Below are 18058 nucleotides of genomic sequence, written 5' to 3' on the forward strand. Positions count from 1 at the left end.
CACCTGGGTGGACCCAGGAAGCCTTTCAGGAGGAATCGGTATTTGCATTTCCTCTAAAATGTGTGGGAATGGGAGGCATTCTGGCAAAGGCCTAGTGTGAAGTACAGAAGCTGGAATTCATGAGGTGACTCTGGCAAATGCTGACTAGTTTATTTGGGCCAGAATGCAGGGTTTGCAAAGGGAAATGAAGAGAAGACTGAGTTGTTCAGGATCAGTCTTCATCAGATATGTGCTGAGCTCCTTAGCCCCAAGCATCATTGTAGGCAGTGGGGGTCAGTGAGCAAAACACAAGACCCTCTTCTCGTAGAGCTGGCACTCTGGCTGGAAGAGGTGATGATAAGCACAGTGACGGAGTACGTGGGCTGGTGCGTTAGAAGATGCTCGGTGCAGGGGGAGAGCGTGCGTAGAGCCAGGGGCGTGGGTCAGGAGCATAGGGAGGTGGGGGTGACCCCTCTGAGAAAGTGACATGAGAGGAAGGACGGGAAGGTGACAGAGTGGCTCAGCAGACTGGGGCGGGAGTGTGCGGGCGCAGGGGACAGCCAGGGCCAGGCTGTGGAGCGGGCATGAGGACGTGTGACTGTGGAGGAATGTCCTGGAGAGGACAGGAGGTCCCCGGGGCCAGGTGGCAGCAGGGCACCGTGGAGGGCCTTCGGGGCATCGGGAGTGCTCTGGTACTCTGGGAAAGCAGCCGTGGGGGAGGAGGGGTCTATGTCGGGGTGTGATAGCTTTGGTGTAGCTGTTAAGGCTCCTCTGGCTGTCATTGGGGGCCAGGGACAGAAGCTGCAGGAGGGTCAGGGGTCAGTATGTGGTGTGGGGCAGGGAAACCGTGCCTTTAGGTCCAGCCAGGCCTTTGAGTAGCTGTGTGACACAGCAGGACGCTTATTCTTGGTCTGTTAACCCACCTGCGAAGCCGGGTATTTGGAAGGCATGCTGTTCTGAGGGGTCCCTAAGCAAGGGTGGTCCGATTAGAACTGTACCTGAGGATGTTCAGCAGCAGCGCGTGAGACCCTGGGAGAGGGGAGACGGCCCGCGGGGTCCATCTGGGAGGCTGTTGCAGGAGTCCTGGCAGGAGGGAGCAATGCCACGTGCTGGGGTGGACACGGCATGGATGGCGTGATGTAAGAAGAAAAGACGAAGATTTAAGAAGAAAACAATATTTCAAACCAAACGACAAGCAAAGTTGACAGTCTAAAGGACCCTCAGATGTAACTTTGAGCAGAGTGAAAGACCAAGGTTACATCAGGGCGTGCTGGGTACAAGGCGTGTTGACAGCTGCTCCCAGCCTCAGATATGTGCCCTTGCTGGCAGCGTGGCCTCGCGGTCTTCTGCATATAAAGCACAGTCGCTTTGACAGGCTCCACAGCGCACCCCCAAATCGGGCCTGGAGGAAGCACATAAACCCCAGAAACATGACTGTCTCCTTCTTAGAATCCCCAGGCTCTTATGAATAATCCCTTCATAGGTTTCCTGTTTCTCTTATTTTTATGCAGAGCTTTACTTTATAGCAGAAAATTCCATTTTTTTTCCTTGAACAGATTGCTTCCGTTCTCTGAGAGTTCTTGTCACTTCAAGAGTCATTCATCCTTGTTTCTTTAGAAAAGGATTTGTTCTACTACCAGTTATTCAAGAAGCACTCGGTTTATGGTTACTATGGTTTGCCAAATGTTGGAATTGAATTGAGCTCCTAACATCAGTGTCAGGTAGATTTTCTTTCTGTTCTTTTCACTGTCTTCTTATTTGGGACTTTACGGAATAATTACGTTTTCAGTTTTATTTGTCATGGTGAATAGGAATTGAAGCTATGTAGCTCTGGGAACCTCTAGTTCCAAATAGAAAAGCCTTGTAAACATTTCCAGCTGGCAGACTGACAATACTGAGGGGGTGGAAGTTGCCAGAAGCGAGGAGCCCATCAAGAACCCGATCTGAGAAGGAGACCACGGGTGCCTGTGCTGGAGGTGCTTAACCGTGTTCCTTCTTCTCTGCAGACACCTCCTGAAAGTAGGTGTTCCTTCCAAGTAGGTATTAAAGCAGTTTCTACATTCTATTTAAAAACAGGAATGGGGAGGGGAGAGGTATTCCTTAAAAACGTCAATATCTTAAAACACAAAGAAAAGCTGTGCAAGTGTATCAGTTTAAAAGAGAAATGGCAACAAAATGCAGTCTCCAACCCCAGCTGGGTCCTGGACTGGAGGAAAACAAGCCTCTCAAGGACATTACCAGGTCAACTGTCAAAATTTGGCTGTGAACCAGAGAGTATTGCGGCTCTGAAATTGGTGTGCATTGGGTGTCAGAGAATGTCCTGACAGCAAACGCACACTTCAGTTCTGAGGGAACCGGGCCATGCCTCAAACACACACGCATGCCCGCGCCGTGCTTCACACTTGCATTCCACGGCTGCTTACCTGTAAAGGCACAGCAAAGGGTCAAGCGAATGGGAAGAATGTTAATCCCAAGTGAATGTGGGTAAAGGGTTTTCGGTGTTCTTTATGCTATTTTTTTTGTGGATGTGCAGCTTTTGTATAAGTGAAACTATTTCCAAATACAAAGTTAAAAAGTAAACGAAAAAGACAGTTTTCTGCATTGTGTAGCCTAGCCGCTTTATTACCATGCCTGCATGCCGAAAGCTGCAGATGAAAAAAGACGAGTGATAGCTCACCTGCTCTTAAAATATCACTCCTAATTCATCCCCCTTTTAGTGCTTTTTTAACTCAAAATTTAAAAAAAAATTAGATATAATTGAAGAGTCACACGCCATTGTGAGAAATATTACAAGGATCCCCCAGTCCTCTTCACCCCGTGTCCTCCAATGGTCACATTTGGCAAAGCAATAGTCCATCACAAGCAGGATCCTGACACCGACACCGTCAAGGTACAAGATGTCTCGTCACCCACATCCTCATGCTGTCCTTGTGAGCCACATGGATCCCTCCCACCCCCACCCTTGCTTGCCCCTGGCAGTCTTCTCCATTTCTGTCTTTTGTCATTCCTACAGTGTTACGTAATGCATCCTATGGCCCATAACTTCTGGGGATTGGCTTTTTCACTCAGCGCCATTCCCATGAGCTTCATCCAAGCTGTTAGGGTGTCAGTAGTTCCCTCCTTTTTGTTGCTGAGTAGTAGCTCATGGTACGGATAGACCACAGTCTGTGGGACCTCCCCCCCACGGAGGACATCAGGGTTGTTTCCTCTTACGGGTTATTATGAATAAAGCTGCAGTGAACGTTTGCATACAGGTTTCTGGTTTTGCTTTAAAAAGCTTAGCTCTCTGGAAGGTAGTGTATATACCATAGGACACTAGTTTAAAGTGTACAATTCCATGGTTTATATTATACTGACAGAGTTGCACAACCATTACCACAGTCTAATTTTAGAACGTTTTCATCACCCTTGGGAGGAACCGCATGCCGTCCCTCATTCCCTCCACCCTCCGCCACCCCCCAGCCCTAGGCAAGCACTGCTCCACTCTCAGTCTCTATGATTTGCTTATTCTGGGCATTTCATATAAACAGAATCTTAGCATCTTCTGTCCTTTGTGACTGTTTTTCTTTTCACATAGCATAATATTCTCAAGGATCACCCATGTTGTAACATGAACCAACCCTTCATTTCTTCTTACTGCCAAAAATATTGTAGAGATACATAGATAGGATACATTTTATTTATCCATTAGTCAGTCAGTGGACATTCCTGTTTTTGACTGTGATGAGTAACGCTGTCATGAACATCCATGTACCAGTTTTCATGTAGATGTATGTTTTCATTTCTCTAGAAGTGGAATTGCTGTGCCAGATGATAACTCCATGTTTAACATTTTTGAGGACCTGCCAGACTTTTTCCAAATGGCTACATCATTTTACAATCTCACTAGCAGTGCCCGAGGATCCCAGTTTCTCTGCATCTTCTCCAAGACTCGTTCCCGTCTATCTTCTTTATGGGTGTGAAGCGCTATCTCATTGTGATTCTGATTTGCATGTCCCTAATGACATCAAGCAGCTTTTCATGTGACTAGTGGCCATTTGTGTATCTTCTTTGGAAGACTGTCTATTTAAATCCTCTGCCCACTTTTCATTTGGGATATTTGTCTTTTATTGCTGAGTTGTAAGAGTTCTTTATATGCTCTGGATACAAATGTCTTACATGTGACTTACAAATATTTTCTCCCAGCTGTCTTTCACTTTCTTGATGGCAGTGTTGATAAAGTCCCCAATTTTAAATGTTGATTTCCAATTAATTTTTTTAATGGTGCTTTTGGTGTGTGTACAGGTTTTTGCGTGAATGTAAGCTTTCATTTCACTGGGATGAACGCTCAAGAGGACAATTGCTCAGCCGTATGTAGTATATTTAGTTTTATAAGAAACCACCCAACTGTTTCCTAGAGTGGCTACACTGTTTTATGTTCCCACCAGTGATGTCTGAGCAATTCTGTTTGTCTGCATCCTCACCAGCCTTTGCTATTTTCTATTTTAGCAGTTTCAGTAGGTGTGCAGTGATATCTCATTGTGGTTTTTGTCTGAAATCCCTTGTGGCCAATGATGTGGAACATCGTTTCATGTGATTATTTTGTCTTCTGTATATCCTCTTTGGTAAAATGTCTCTTCAAGTCTTTTGCTATTTTCTAATTGGATCTTTGGTTTTCTTTTATTTAGTTTTGAAATTTCTTTACATATTCAAGATACTTGTCCTTTGTCAGGTGTGTGATTTGCAAATATTGCCACACACACTCTACTTGTCTTTTTAGTTTCTTCATAAAGTCTTTTACAGACCATTTTTAATGTGATGAGGCCCAATTTATCAACTTTTCCTTTTAGGGATTGTACCTCTGGGTTTATTTTGCTATTATTTTTCTAGTTTCTTGACATAGGAACATAGATTATTGATTTAAGGCCTTTCATCTTCTCAACTGTAAGCATTTAATGCTATAAATATCCCTGTGATCACTGCTCTTGCTTCATCCTACATATTTTGATATGTTGTATTTCTATTTTCATCCAGTTCTGTGTTTTTTAAATTTCCTTTGGATTTCCTCTTGACCCACATTTTATTTGAAAGTATGATAATTAGAGATTTTCCTGTTGTCATTCTGTTATTAATTTCTAGTTTGTTTCTGTTGTGATTAGAAAATACACACTATAAGGTTTCAGTTCTTTTAAATTTGTTGAAGTTTGTTTAATGGCCCAAGACATGATCTTTCTTGGTGAATGTTCATTTCACGGGTGCTTGAAAAAAAGCGTATTCGCCTGTTGTTGCCTGGAGTGTCTGTTTGTGTCACTTAGGTCCTGTTGGTCACCCCTGCTGCTCAGATCATCTATAACCTTGCTGACTTTCTCTCTATTGATTCTATTAGTTGCTAAGAGGCAGGTTGAAGTCCCAGATGTAATGGTCACGCATCTATTTCTCCTTCCTTCCAGTTTTTGCTTCTTGCGTTTTGAGGCTTTATTATTCGGTGCATATGTATTTAGGATTGTCCTGTCTTCCTAGTGGATGAATCCTCCTATCATTTTATGATCCCTTCAAGTACATTTAAGAATAATCTGTAAAATGGCCTTCTAGTGGTCTTCCTTTCCTTTTATTCAGCATTCACTGATCATAACATTATGTGAGAACTGACAGCAGTCTTGTATTGTTTATTGAAAATTTGATAGCATCATTCCCTCCAAGATTCAAAATGAACTCTGAACAATCAAACCATATGTGCTGTTGATAAATACGGATTTTGGGTGGCTCTCAGTGTTGAGTTTAAGCAGGGATTTGAGTATGTGTGAGGGAAAGGAGGTATTTCAGAACTCTGGGCACAGGCACAGGAACTGAGTCAGGTCTCAGATGTAAATCCAAGCAGATATATCAGATTTTGAGTATCTACCCAAGGAAGTACAGCAGTCTCAGGAGGACACCCAAGGCGTGAATTAAAGTTGTGGGTATATGGCCAAGAATTTGTATCAAGATATCAGGTTTGTAACCAAGGATCAGCATCTCAGGTACATAAGGAGGGACATTTAACAGGATCTCTGAAGAGAGGGTGGATTTTAAAAGTATAGTTTAGTAGTTCACTTACGTTGAAATTGAAAACAACATTAAAGGAGAATATGCCATATTCCTATTTATCAGAAGGGAACATGGATTTTAAAAGATTGAGAAATATCAGCTGTGCCTGTAACCAGCTTACTCTATGTGTGTAAAAATGATTGGCTCCTTCGTCCAAGAGGGAATAATGGACTGATTTACTCTCCTGCCTGAAACAAGCAACACTCCAGACAAAGATATTGAAGCAGTGCTTTTTAAGACACTAGACATCAGGCAATGGATGGCACTGTTGTTGTGAGGCAGAAACAATCAAGGTGAGAGGTATAACTTGAGAGCTGACAGACTGTGGTGCAGGGAGGGGGACCCCAAGAAGAGCATGGCACCCTCTCTTATTGAGGAGGAGTTGCTGAGAGCTGTGAGAGGCCCAAGTGTGTGGAGATCCCCAGCTGAGCACCAGACGAGAAAGCCGTACCTAGAGAGAACTCCACAGACCTGAAGTCCTGATTGGTGCATGCATGTGAGAAAAACTGCTTGAGGCCAGGAAAAGAAGCATCTGAGAGATTTGAGGGAACAGTGCCCGGCACTCACACCCGGCCAGGAATAGTGCCTGGCACTCACCCGGGGAGGGGAATAGTGCCTGTGTCACCTGCCAGTCTGAAAACCTCATACTTCAAAGGGAATCGGGTAGAGGCCTCCAAAGGATCTCGCCTTCGTGGTGAGGAATGATTACGCTAGACCGCATACTGCTGCGGTCTCCTGCCCACATGTCTCCAAAATGAAAAATACAGTGCAAGAGGGTACGGCTTTTTCCAGGTAACTGTGTCCCAGAACAAAGACCAAGAAGGTTTATAGGAATACAGAACTATTCATCACTGAACAAGGGACAATCACCATACCTGACATCTAATCAAAGATTATTACACATGCAAGGACGTAGGAAAAGAAGACCCACAATGAGGGGAAAAGTCGCTGAATGGAAACCTACCCAGAACTGACACCGATACTAGACTTAGCAGAAAGTACATTAAAATAGTTCTTAAGACTGTATTTTAGATCTTCAAAAAGTTAAGTAGCATAACAGAGGACACAAATGCAACTTCTACACTAAAAACTACAGTGTCTGAGATTAAAAACACAGTGTCTGAGATTAAAAGTGTCACCAGATTAAAAATGTGGTGATAGGATTAACAGCAGATTAGATATTGCAGAAGAAAAGATTAGTGGACTTGAACACTAGCACTAGAAAGTAAAATGATACACACAGAGAAAAATAAATTGAGAAAATGAAAACAGTATCAGAGAAATGTGAAACCACAGCAGCCTAATATGTGTGTAATCAGAGGCCCTGGGGGAAAAAATAAGGAACAGAAAAAATACTGAAGAGCTAGTGAGGTCAATTCACTGAGAATATTTAGCAATCCTAAAAGTTTATGCATCTAATAACAGAGACTTGAAGTATATGAGTCAAAAACTCATAGAACTGCAAGGAGAAATAGACAAATTCACAATTGTATGAGATAATTCATAGAACAAATGTAGGGAGTAACAGCACGGATATAGAAGATTTGAGTAGCCGGCTTGATCTAATTGACACTTACGTATAGATACAGAACATTAACCAAGATACACCATATTCTGGGCCATAAACCAAGTTTAAAATTGAAAAAGATTCAAGTCAGACAAAGTAGATTCTCTGGCTGTAATGGGATTAAATTAGAAATCAACAACATAAACATGCCTAAGAAAAAAAAATCACCAAATAATTTAAAATTAAGTGACATTCTTCCAAATAACTCACAGGTCAATAAAGAAACCAAAAAAGAAATTAGGAAATATTTTGGACTGAATGAAAATAAAACAACATACTGAAATTTGTGGGATACTATTACAGTAGTACTTAATGGAAATTTATAGCACTGGACACCTATATTGGAAAAGAAGAAAAGACTCAAATCAGTGACCTTAAGAAACTAGAAAAAAAAGAGCAAATCCAATGCCAGCAGGAAAAAGGAAATAATGAGGATCAGACTGGAAATCAATGAATAGAAAACCAAAACACAATAAAGTCAGTGAAACACAGAGCTGATACTTTGAGAAGCTAAATAAGATTAATAAACCTCTAGTCTGGCTGATTCAGAAAAAGAAAAGACAAAATACCACTATCTGGAAGAAGAGATGCAACATCACTACAGATATCAAAAGGGTAACAGGAGAATATTATAAACAATGTTCTGCTAATATATTTGACAACTCAGACGAAGGAGAAATTAAGTATACAGACTTGCAAAACTGAATTCCAAAAGAAATACGTCACCTGACTGACCATATATCTATTTGTTTATTTTATTTTGGTATCATTAATATAAAATTACATGAGCAACACTGGTTACTAGATTCCACCCCCATCACCAAGTCCCCCCCACATACCTCATTACAGTCTCTGTCCATTAGCGTAGTAAGGTGCTATAGAATCACTACTTGTCTTCTCTGTGCTATCCTGCCTTCCCCGTGACCCCGCTACGTTATGTGTGCTAATCGTAATGCCCCATTTTCCCCTTGTCCCTCCCTTCCCACCCATCCTCCCCAGGCCCTTTCCCTTTGGTAACCGTTAGTCCATTCTTGGGTTCTGTGAGTCTGCTGCTGTTTTGTTCCTTCACTTTTTCTTTGTTCTTATACTCCACAAATGAGTGAAATCATTTGGTACTTGTCTTTCTCTGCCCAGATTATTTCATTGAGCATAATACCCTCTAGCTCCACCCATGTTGTTACAAATGGTAGGATCTGTTTTCTTCTTATGGCTGAATAATATTCCATTGTGTATATGTACCACATCTTCTTTATCCATTCATCTACTGATGGACATTTAGGTTGCTTTCATTTCTTGGCTATAATAAATAGTGCTGCGATAAACATAGGGGTGCATATATCTTTTTGAAACCAGGCTCCTGCATTCTTAGGGTAAATTTCTAGGAGTGGAATCCCTGGGTCAAATGGTATTTCTATTTTTAGTTTTTTAAGGAACCTCCATACTGCTTTCCACAATGGTTGAACTAATTTACATTCCCACCAGCAGTGTAGGAGGGTTCCCCTTTCTCCACAACCTCGCCAACATTTGTTGTTGTTTGTCTTTTGGATGGTGGCCATCCTTACTGGGGTGAGGTGATATCTCACTGTGGTTTTAATTTGCATTTCTCTGATGACTAGCGATGTGGAGCATCTTTTCATGTGTCTGTTGGCCATCTGAATTTCTTCTTTAGAGAACTGTCTATTCAGCTCCTCTGCCCATTTTTTAATTGGATTATTTGCTTTTTGTTTGTTGAGGTGCGTGAGGTCTTTGTATATTTTGGATGTCAACCCCTTATCAGATATGTCATCTCTGAATATATTCTCCCATACTATAGGATGCCTTTTTGTTCTGCTGATGGTGTCCTTTGCTGTACAGAAGCTTTTCAGCTTGATATAGTCCCACTTGTTCATTTTTGCTTTTGTTTCCCTTGCCCAGGGAGATATGTTCATGAAGTTGTTCATGTTTATATTCAAGAGAGTTTTGCCTATGTTTTCTTCTAAGAGTTTTATGGTTTCATGACTTACATTCAGGTCTTTGATCCATTTTGAGTTACTTTTGTGTATGGGGTTAGACAGTGATCCAGTTTCATTCTCTTGCATGTAGCTGTCCAGTTTTGCCAACACCAGCTGTTGAAGAGGCTGTCATTTCCCCATTGTATATCCATGGCTCCTTTATCCTATATTAATTGACCATATATGCTTGGGTTGATATCTGGACTCTCTATTCTGTTCCACTGGTCTATAGGTCTGTTCTTGTGCCAGTACCAAATTGTCTTGATTACTGTGGCTTTGTAGTAGAGCTTGAAGTTGGGAAGCGAGATACCCCCTACTTTATTCTTCCTTCTCAGGATTGCTTTGGCTATTCGGGGTCTTTTGTGGTTCCATATGAATTTTAGAACTGTTTGTTCCAGTTCATTGAAGAATGCTGTTGGCATTTTTTTAGGGATTCCATTGAATCTGTAGATTCTTTAGGCAGGACAGCCATTTTGACAATATTAATTCTTCCTACCCAAGAGCATGGGATAAATTTCCATTTATTAATGTCCTCTTTAATTTCTCTTAGGAGTATCTTGTAGTTTTCAGGGTATAGGTCTTTCACTTCTTTGGTTAGGTTTATTCCTAGGTATTTTATTCTTTTTGATGCAATTGTGAATGGAATTGTTTTCCTGAGTTCTCTTTCTGCTAGTTCATTGTTAGTGTATAGGAATGCAACAGATTTCTGTGTATTAATTTTGTATCCTGCAACTTTGCTGAATTCAAATATTAGTTCTAGTAGTTTGGGAGCAGATTCTTTAAGGTTTTTTATGTACAATATCATGTCATCTGCAAACAGTGACAGTTTGACTTCTTCCTTGCCAGTCTGGATGCCTCGTATTTCTTTGTGTTGTCTGACTGCCATGGCCGGGACCTCCAGGACTGTGTTGAATAAAAGCAGGGAGAGTGGGCATCCCTGTCTTGTTCCTGATCTTAGAGGTAAAGCTCATACATCTATTTAAAAAATAGAATTTGTAGTTGAAAACCTTCCCACAAAGAAATCCCAGGCTCACGTGGCTTTACTGGTAGATTTTACAAAATATCTAAGGAATAAAATAGTACCAGTTCTACATGAAATCTTCCAGCAGATTGAAGAGGTGAGAGTACTTTGCAATTTGTTCTATGAGGCCAGCATCATATGATACCAAAACTAGACAGTCATTACAAGTGAGCAAGACTGAATACCAATAATCCCTTGTGAACACAGGTGCAAAATTTTAGGACATTGAGTTCAACAATATATAATAAAAATATTATATCATTAGCAAGTGGGGTTCAGCCCAGGAATGCAAAGATGGTTTAACAGTAAAAAAATCAATGAGTTAATCATATTAATGGATTGAAAAAGAAAAGCTTTATGATCATTTCAATAGATACAGAAAAAACATTTGATAAAATTCCATGTTCACTACTAATAAAAAAAACTGATTTTTTACAAAGGTGCAAAGGCAGTTCAGTGGAGAAAGGACCATCTTTTCAACAAATTGTGCCAGCACAATTGGTTATCCTTATGCCCAAAATGAACTTTAATCTGTCCCTCATACCATATGCACAAATTAACTCAAAATCAATCATAGAACTAAATGTAAAACTTAAAACTATGAAACTGCTAAAAGAAACACAAGATAAAATCTTTCTGCCTCTGGTGAGGCAGAGATTTCAGAGATATGCCAATAGCATAATGCATAAAAGAAAAAAATGGGCAAATTGGACTTCCTCAGAAGAAATTCTTGCTTTCAAAAGATAACTTTAGGAGAATGAAAACACAAATTACAGACAGAGAAGAAATCTTTGTAAAGCATAAATCTGATAAAGGACTTGTATCTTGAATACAGGAAAAAAACTCTGAAAATCCACCTATAATAAAACAACCCAATTTTTAAAACAGGCAAGAGATTTGAACACTTTACCCAAAATGTATGGATAGCAGCATGAAAATACTCAACATCAGTCCTCACCAGGAAGCGCAGTCCTGTGCTAATGTTTACAGCGTTCGCAGTGGGACTATGACATCACGACATGCCCATCAGAATGGTGAAGTTAAAGTGGTTGAGCATACTGATGTCGGCCTTGAAGTGAATGAACTGGAACTCTCATGCGCTGCTGGTGGGAATGTGAAATGATACAAACAGTTTGAGAAACAGGTTGGCAGTTTCGTAAAAAGTTGAACACCTACCGTATGATCCAGCAACCCCATACTTAGTATTTAGCCAAGAGAAAAGAAAGCATGTGTCCACGCAGAGACTGGGACATGAAGGTTTATAGCGGCTTTAGTTGCCACAGCCAAAAATTGGAAACAGTTCAGATATCCAGCAACAGGTCAATGGAGAATCAAACTGTGGTTATCCACGTGCTGGCATATCAGTTTGCCACAAAGAGCCATGAACTATTGATGTGCAGGATTACATGGATGAGTCTCAGAATCTAATGATGCTGAGTGAAAGAAGTCAGACAAAAATGAGTGTACACTGCATGATTCTATTCACATAAAACTCTAGAAAATGCAAACTCATGTGTAGCAGCAGAAAGATCAGTGGGGATGGGGGCTTGGAGTGGCCAGATGGGGGGTTACCTGTGAGCATGAGGAGACACTGGGGGTGATGGATGATCACTCTCTTGGTTGGAATGGGAGTTCTGCAGGTGTAGACATATGTTAAAACTCAACAAATTGTATGCTTTAAATATGCACAGATTATTGTATGCCAGTCATATGTCAATAAAGCCAGTTTTTTAAAAAAAATGAAACTATTGGGTCATCGTGAGCCTTGGCTGTGAGGTCTTGACTTAGGGCTCAGGTGGCGCAGCTTCAGTGACTCCATCTGCTGAACTGCAGTCGGTTCTCCAGGAAATATGCAACGTTTAACAGCCCAGGTGCTGGGAATTCCAGTAGCCCTCACATTCAACTGGGAGTTAGTTTAAACCTCCAGTCTTTGTAATACTGTTGTTTTTTTTCTCACCTCTAAACCACAGATTCTAGCAAAGAATCATATTCACACAACGGAATGTGAACTTTTAACATAGATAAACTCAGGAAGAACAACAGTCAGGTAATCAAAAGTTAATTAGAGAGCTCTGCATCGCTGACGGTTGGCTGGAAAGCTGTGAAGCATTAGTGCCAGGGGGCATGAGGCCTGGAACCTACAGAAGGTTGTCACGTGCCAGCTAGGAGAGGAAGGAGGCTGCCTAGCTGGGCTCACACCACAGCTCCCCTGGTTCTGTGACCCCGGCCCATTACTTTAACCACCTTGTGATTGAGTTTCCTTCTCTGTGAAGTAAACACATCGGTAGTGTCTACCTTGTGGGCTTGGTGTAAGGCTGGTGTTAATATGTGCTTGGCACGGGGTGGATTCTGCGTCAGCATCATGAGTCTCATGGAGAGCCGTGTTGTTTCTGAACAGCAGCTGAGGATGAGGAGGTCCTGAAGTCGGCCCGCAGAGGTCTGCGGGAGTGTGACGACAGGTCTAAATGAAGTACAAGGGACTTTGAGCACTGCTGCAAGGGAGGCGTCTAGGAAAGGTGCCTGGGTTACATTCTGTGACTGTAAAACCCACACTCACCAATGATTACTCCCGACATGAGGTTAAGAACCCAGTATCACAGGGGGAGAGATTCCAGAGTCTCAGAGACACCATGAGCGCACTAAAAAGGAACTTTTCTTCCCACCCACCCGATGGGAGGTTTATCTGAATATTTAGTTCTGAGTTGGAGGTGACCGTCCTTCACCTTTTTAAAGGTGTTGCCCCTTGTCTTTTGCCTCCAGTGCTTCTGTGGAGAAACCCAAGAGCGTTCTGATCCTTTGCCTGCGACTCGTTTTCCCCTCAGAGCCTGTGGCATCCTGTGGGACCCTCTCTTTGTCCCCAGTATGTCTGGGATTCCCAGTGGCCTGCCTTGACTGGGGGCCTGCCCTCCTCCATTCTGTCGGGAACCTGGTGGACTTTTCAGCTTGGAAACCGTGGCCTTGGTGTCTGGAAGAGGTTCCCGGGGTCATCTGCTGGTTTCCTTGCCCCCGTCTCCTGCCCCTGCCATGGGACCCCTGCCGCGGGCTGAGCCTCCCCGGACTCCTGGCCGGGGCTCCTCACTTTCCTCTCTCTCTGCCACTGTTTCCCACTTTTCTTTCTCAGAGATGACGGCCTCTACTTTCCGACCCTTTTATTAAGTTCGTGACCATGTCTTTAGTTCCCAAGGGAGGTTTGGTTCCTTCCGGAGGCCCAGTCCTCTGTCTTCGTGAGTGCAGGTCCCATCTCCCCGAGGCCACAAGTGATGTTCCCCAGTTTCGCAGCATTCTTCCTCCTGTAAATTGGGGCCTCCAAGCTGACTTTGCTGTACTGTCAGCTCTCTTCCCCTCACATTCCAGGCCCCCAGATGTCGGGCACTGGGGTCGTCTGCTTCTATGTAACAGGGAGGCACAAGGAACAGGCCCGGGGCCAGGCCATCAGTCCCTTTGGGCCTCCCAGTAGAGTCAGGCTGGGGTGGGCTCGGGCTGCTGTGCTGGCCGGGGGGTCCGGAGGGCCTTGTTAGCTTCCCAGACCAGCCCTTCAGTGCCCTGTGGAGGGGCAGTGGGCCGGGGAGGGGCAGCTGGATGGGAGTCCCCCGAGGCGGAGCCCGCTGAGCCCGCACTCTGGGGTCCCCGTCTCCTCCCAGGTCTGCCCAGCGCCCCCTCAGCCGGCTGTTTCAGGTGCAGCCCCGCGGCCTGCGCCCCTCCCGAGTTCAGTGACCCAGGAACACGCGCCTCTGCCAGGCCGGCCTGCCCGCTGCTCTCCCCGGTCTGTCTGGGTCATCCATCTGCTGCCCGCCACCGGCTGTGCCTGCCCTCGTCTCCTGCCTGCTCTTCTGTCTTCATGAATCCATGCTTTTGCTTCTGTTCTTGTTTTTAAAATCTTTTTGCTGTGGTTTCAGAGGAAATTCAGGAAAGAGTGATATTAAGTGCTTATGATTCACCACTTGGTCTCGAAGTCCACCTCCCTATAGATAAGGAAATGGAGGCTTAGAAACTGAGTAAATTTGCTCAATATTACACAACTCAGAGCAGTTTTGTGTCAGCAGTTTAGACTGACCCCAGAGCCTGCACTTCCTCACCTCGGGGCTGAGGGGAGGATTTGAATTGAAAAACGATCCTGCGAAGCTTCGCTCCCATGTCCTCTGAGTGTCGCGGGCTTCTCTGAGGTCTCTCCCTCCACGGTCCTCGCCACCAGGAAGTCGTCTGTCTGTGGGGTGGCTACTGGCCAGCATGTTTATTCTCCCCCTGCTCAGGTGCTCTGGAGCGCCTTGAGTAAGGGCCAGCTGTCCCCCCAGAATGCCCACTGCAGGCCACACCCAGGCCACCGACGCTGAGGAGAGCAGTTGCTTGGTGACCGTAGGAGTAGAATTATAATACTGGGTGTTGAGGTGTTTCCTTCTCTGTTCTCCTTATCCTTATGGAATATTATGTATGAAAATACTATATTGGATATCCCAGATTTGGGCTCTTTTAGTACTTTTGTCTAATTTGCCATGGAGCAGAACACAGAATGAGAACAAGCAGGTGTCCCTCTCAGTTAAGTAGGAAAAGCTGAAAGGCAGAAAATATCCAAGACCTTGGCACACATTTACCGACCTTGAACTTAGTGTTATTTATGGAATTGTCATAGAAATGGTTCTCACTTCACAACAAGTTGAACCATATTGGTGAGCTGGTTATTCTGAGTGTGTTTATAGATGGGCTGGTGATGAATTCCCAGCCGGTTCTGTGGACAGGTGCCCTGGGCACTCAGAACATGGCGGGAGGGCTTGCCCTCCTCAGAGGCTTCTGGTGTTTACCGTTTCCCGTGCCTTCACAAAGAGCAAGAAGCATTTCACCTCGGAGTTCCCTGGTCTCAGAACTCTGCCCTTGACCCCTTTCTGCACTCTCAGGGCTGCTTCCCCAGACTCTGAAGTGGGGGCACCTTTAGGACTTGTCTCCTGGCAAAATGCAGCACCCCTGGCTTAATCTAAAAACCAAAGGAGAAAGTTCAAGGGAAGGTTTAAAAATGGACATATCTTTTTATCACCTCCTCGAAGTCACAAAACCAGAGCAAACCTCCAGGATACAGAATGACATCCAAAGTAATAATCTTTCTACTTGATTACCCCTGGTCGTGAGCACTTTGGCTAAGTCACCTCTGGAAGTCAGAGGTAAAGAGGAAAGGCACCTTCCTCTTTCCTGCAAACTAGTCCTGTACATTTGTCTGAGAATTCAGATGCCGTAAGACTGGAGTAGAGAAATATATGCCCAGGCTGGATGCTACCAGTCAGCCTGAGTAATTGGCTTCATATTGCCTTTGTTTAAGTGACGTGAAGGCCTGCATACGCCCGAGACCTTTGTCCTTAGTCACTTGCAGCGTCTGCCCCGTGCCCTGGTGGTTCAGCTCAGTGCATTCACAGGTGTCTGTGCAATATGGGCGTGCGCTTGAGTTGCTTCTGGGGACAGCGTCACTTAGGGAAGGCCAGCCAGGAAGGGGGCTTAAAGGAGAAAGGCACGGGGAAGGGGTGGGGAGCAGGGATTCCCAGTAAGGGAGGAGGAAGGTGCACTGCCACGTGCCCATTGCCCCACAAACACGCAGAACAACCTGCTGTTTGGCTGTTATTAGCCCCAGTTTACAGTTATGGAAGCTGAGGTTCCAGGAAGAGCAGTGAGGTATTGAAGGTCACACATAGCCCGGCCCGCCCCCAGGACAGGACCTGCACCCTCCCTAGATGCTGCTGCTGAACGCTGGAGGAGACGGACACCGTCAGCTATGGGCACCTTCCCAGGGGAGGAACTCAGGGTGACCGGCCACACCCACATGGCCCTCAGGCACCCGAAACACGGCTTGCGCCCGACCCCTTTCCCCTCCCACACCCGCAGCCCCGGAAACCTCCTCTCTTTCTGTTCCAGCTGTGGATGTCACCTCGCCCGCCCTGTTAGCTAGGCCAGAGCGTCAGCTTCTCCTGACTCTGGCCCACGTCTGATCCCCCAACTCCGAGTCTTCTCGCCTCTCTGTGTCAGCAACCTAGGCACTGTCACCTCTTACGGAGATGGTCACAACAGCCTCATGGGGAGTCTTTCACTTTTCCTCTCCTCTCCTTGAGATCTAGGTGCCACCCTGCTGCCAGACCCATCCTCATGCAGATCTTACCACCCCACATCCCGCCCCACAGCCTCCACAGTCCTCCCGGCACAGAGGGTAAAGTGCACACTCCTTGGCAGCATGGCTGGCAGCGCCGGTCTCTCTTGCACCTGCAGGCTCTCCATGGCCGCCTCTCCCTTGTGCTCCATCAAACATGGTCACACATTCTCGAGGCTCCCCCATCAGAGATAGGGCTCATTTCCCCATCCCTTGGACCTCAGCTTGCCTTGTGACTTGCTCCGGCCCCCAGAACGTGGCATAGGTGATGCTGCACCCTTTACAAGTGAGGCCATTCAGTTTCTGCCCTCCTTCCTGGAAAGCTGCCTCCTCCGGAGCAGCCTGGGCCGGCCTCTGTGAGGACGAAGGCCTCAGGGTGACACAGGTCTGGCCAGCAGCCAGCGCTGACCTCCACGACCGTCCTGCCCTGGCTGAGCCGCCACAGACCTCAGCCGTACCAGTGACTCCAGAAGGTTCCCCCAGCTGAGCCCGGCCCACACTTGCAGGCTGGGACTGTGAGCAAGTAAGGTGGCGGTTTTAAGCCACTGGGTTTTGCAGTAAAGGTAACTGACACAACCTCCGTGTGGGTTGCCCATTCATTCTAGAACTTATGCAGGTCACGTATGCACACGGACTGCTTGTTCCCTTTTCTTGGGCTTTTTTCTTTTTCTTTTTTTGCTGCATTTCTTTCTAGTTACCTTTTAGGGTTCAGCTCAGGGTGCCCTCCTTTACAGGACCTGGGTCCCCCACAGCACAGCCCTCTTCTTGCATCTGTGATCATTCTTTTCTGTCTTTGAGACACATTCTTTACTCCCTGAACCTCTGCATTTTCTCCTCTGTAAATGGGCCCAATGCTGCCTACCCTGCCCCGGTATTGGAAAGATTAAAGAGAACAATTCGTGTTGTTTATCGAGGGCCTGGCTTGCGGGGGTGCCCGATGGATATTCCCGTCCCTTTTCCCTCCCTCCCTCCCTCCCTCCCTATCCTGCATCCCGGCCGGGGCGGGCGCTGGGTCCCTCTGAGGCTGAGGTTCTCCCACGTTGAGCGCAGTCCCTGGCTCAGGCAGATGTTCCCATTTCATGAAGTTCATTAAACGCAGTCTCCCGTCCCAAAGGCGGCCGTCAGCTCAACTCTGAGAATGAAGGCTCAGCCTCAGACTTTGCCTATCGTGTGTCTGACGTATTTCTGCCCAAAGCCAGCGGGCCCCCCTCATTCTGGAAGGCCACCCCTTGGCTCTGTAACTGGCCAGATCTCCATCCTCCCTGCTTCTCTGTCTCCTGGCTAGTGGAGGCTTCGGTGTAGCCCCATGGCTGCTG

General features: G+C 45.3%; 1 protein-coding gene across 8 annotated transcripts in view; it reads left to right on the top strand.

Moving 5' to 3' along the window:
- Positions 1–18058, top strand: part of PPARA (peroxisome proliferator activated receptor alpha) — a 62731-nt gene that overhangs the window by 14772 nt on the left and 29901 nt on the right. For 2 of the 8 annotated variants that reach the window (XM_073214044.1, XM_073214046.1), the window contains exon 3: positions 10447–10560. The exons of the other annotated variants lie outside the window; for them this stretch is intronic. The gene's annotated coding sequence lies outside the window, so the exon portion shown is untranslated. The remainder of the gene's footprint in view (positions 1–10446; positions 10561–18058) is intronic. 8 annotated transcript variants of the gene reach the window in all.

Source organism: Manis javanica, chromosome 10 (assembly GCF_040802235.1).
Source record: "Manis javanica isolate MJ-LG chromosome 10, MJ_LKY, whole genome shotgun sequence".
Lineage (NCBI taxonomy): Eukaryota > Metazoa > Chordata > Mammalia > Pholidota > Manidae > Manis > Manis javanica.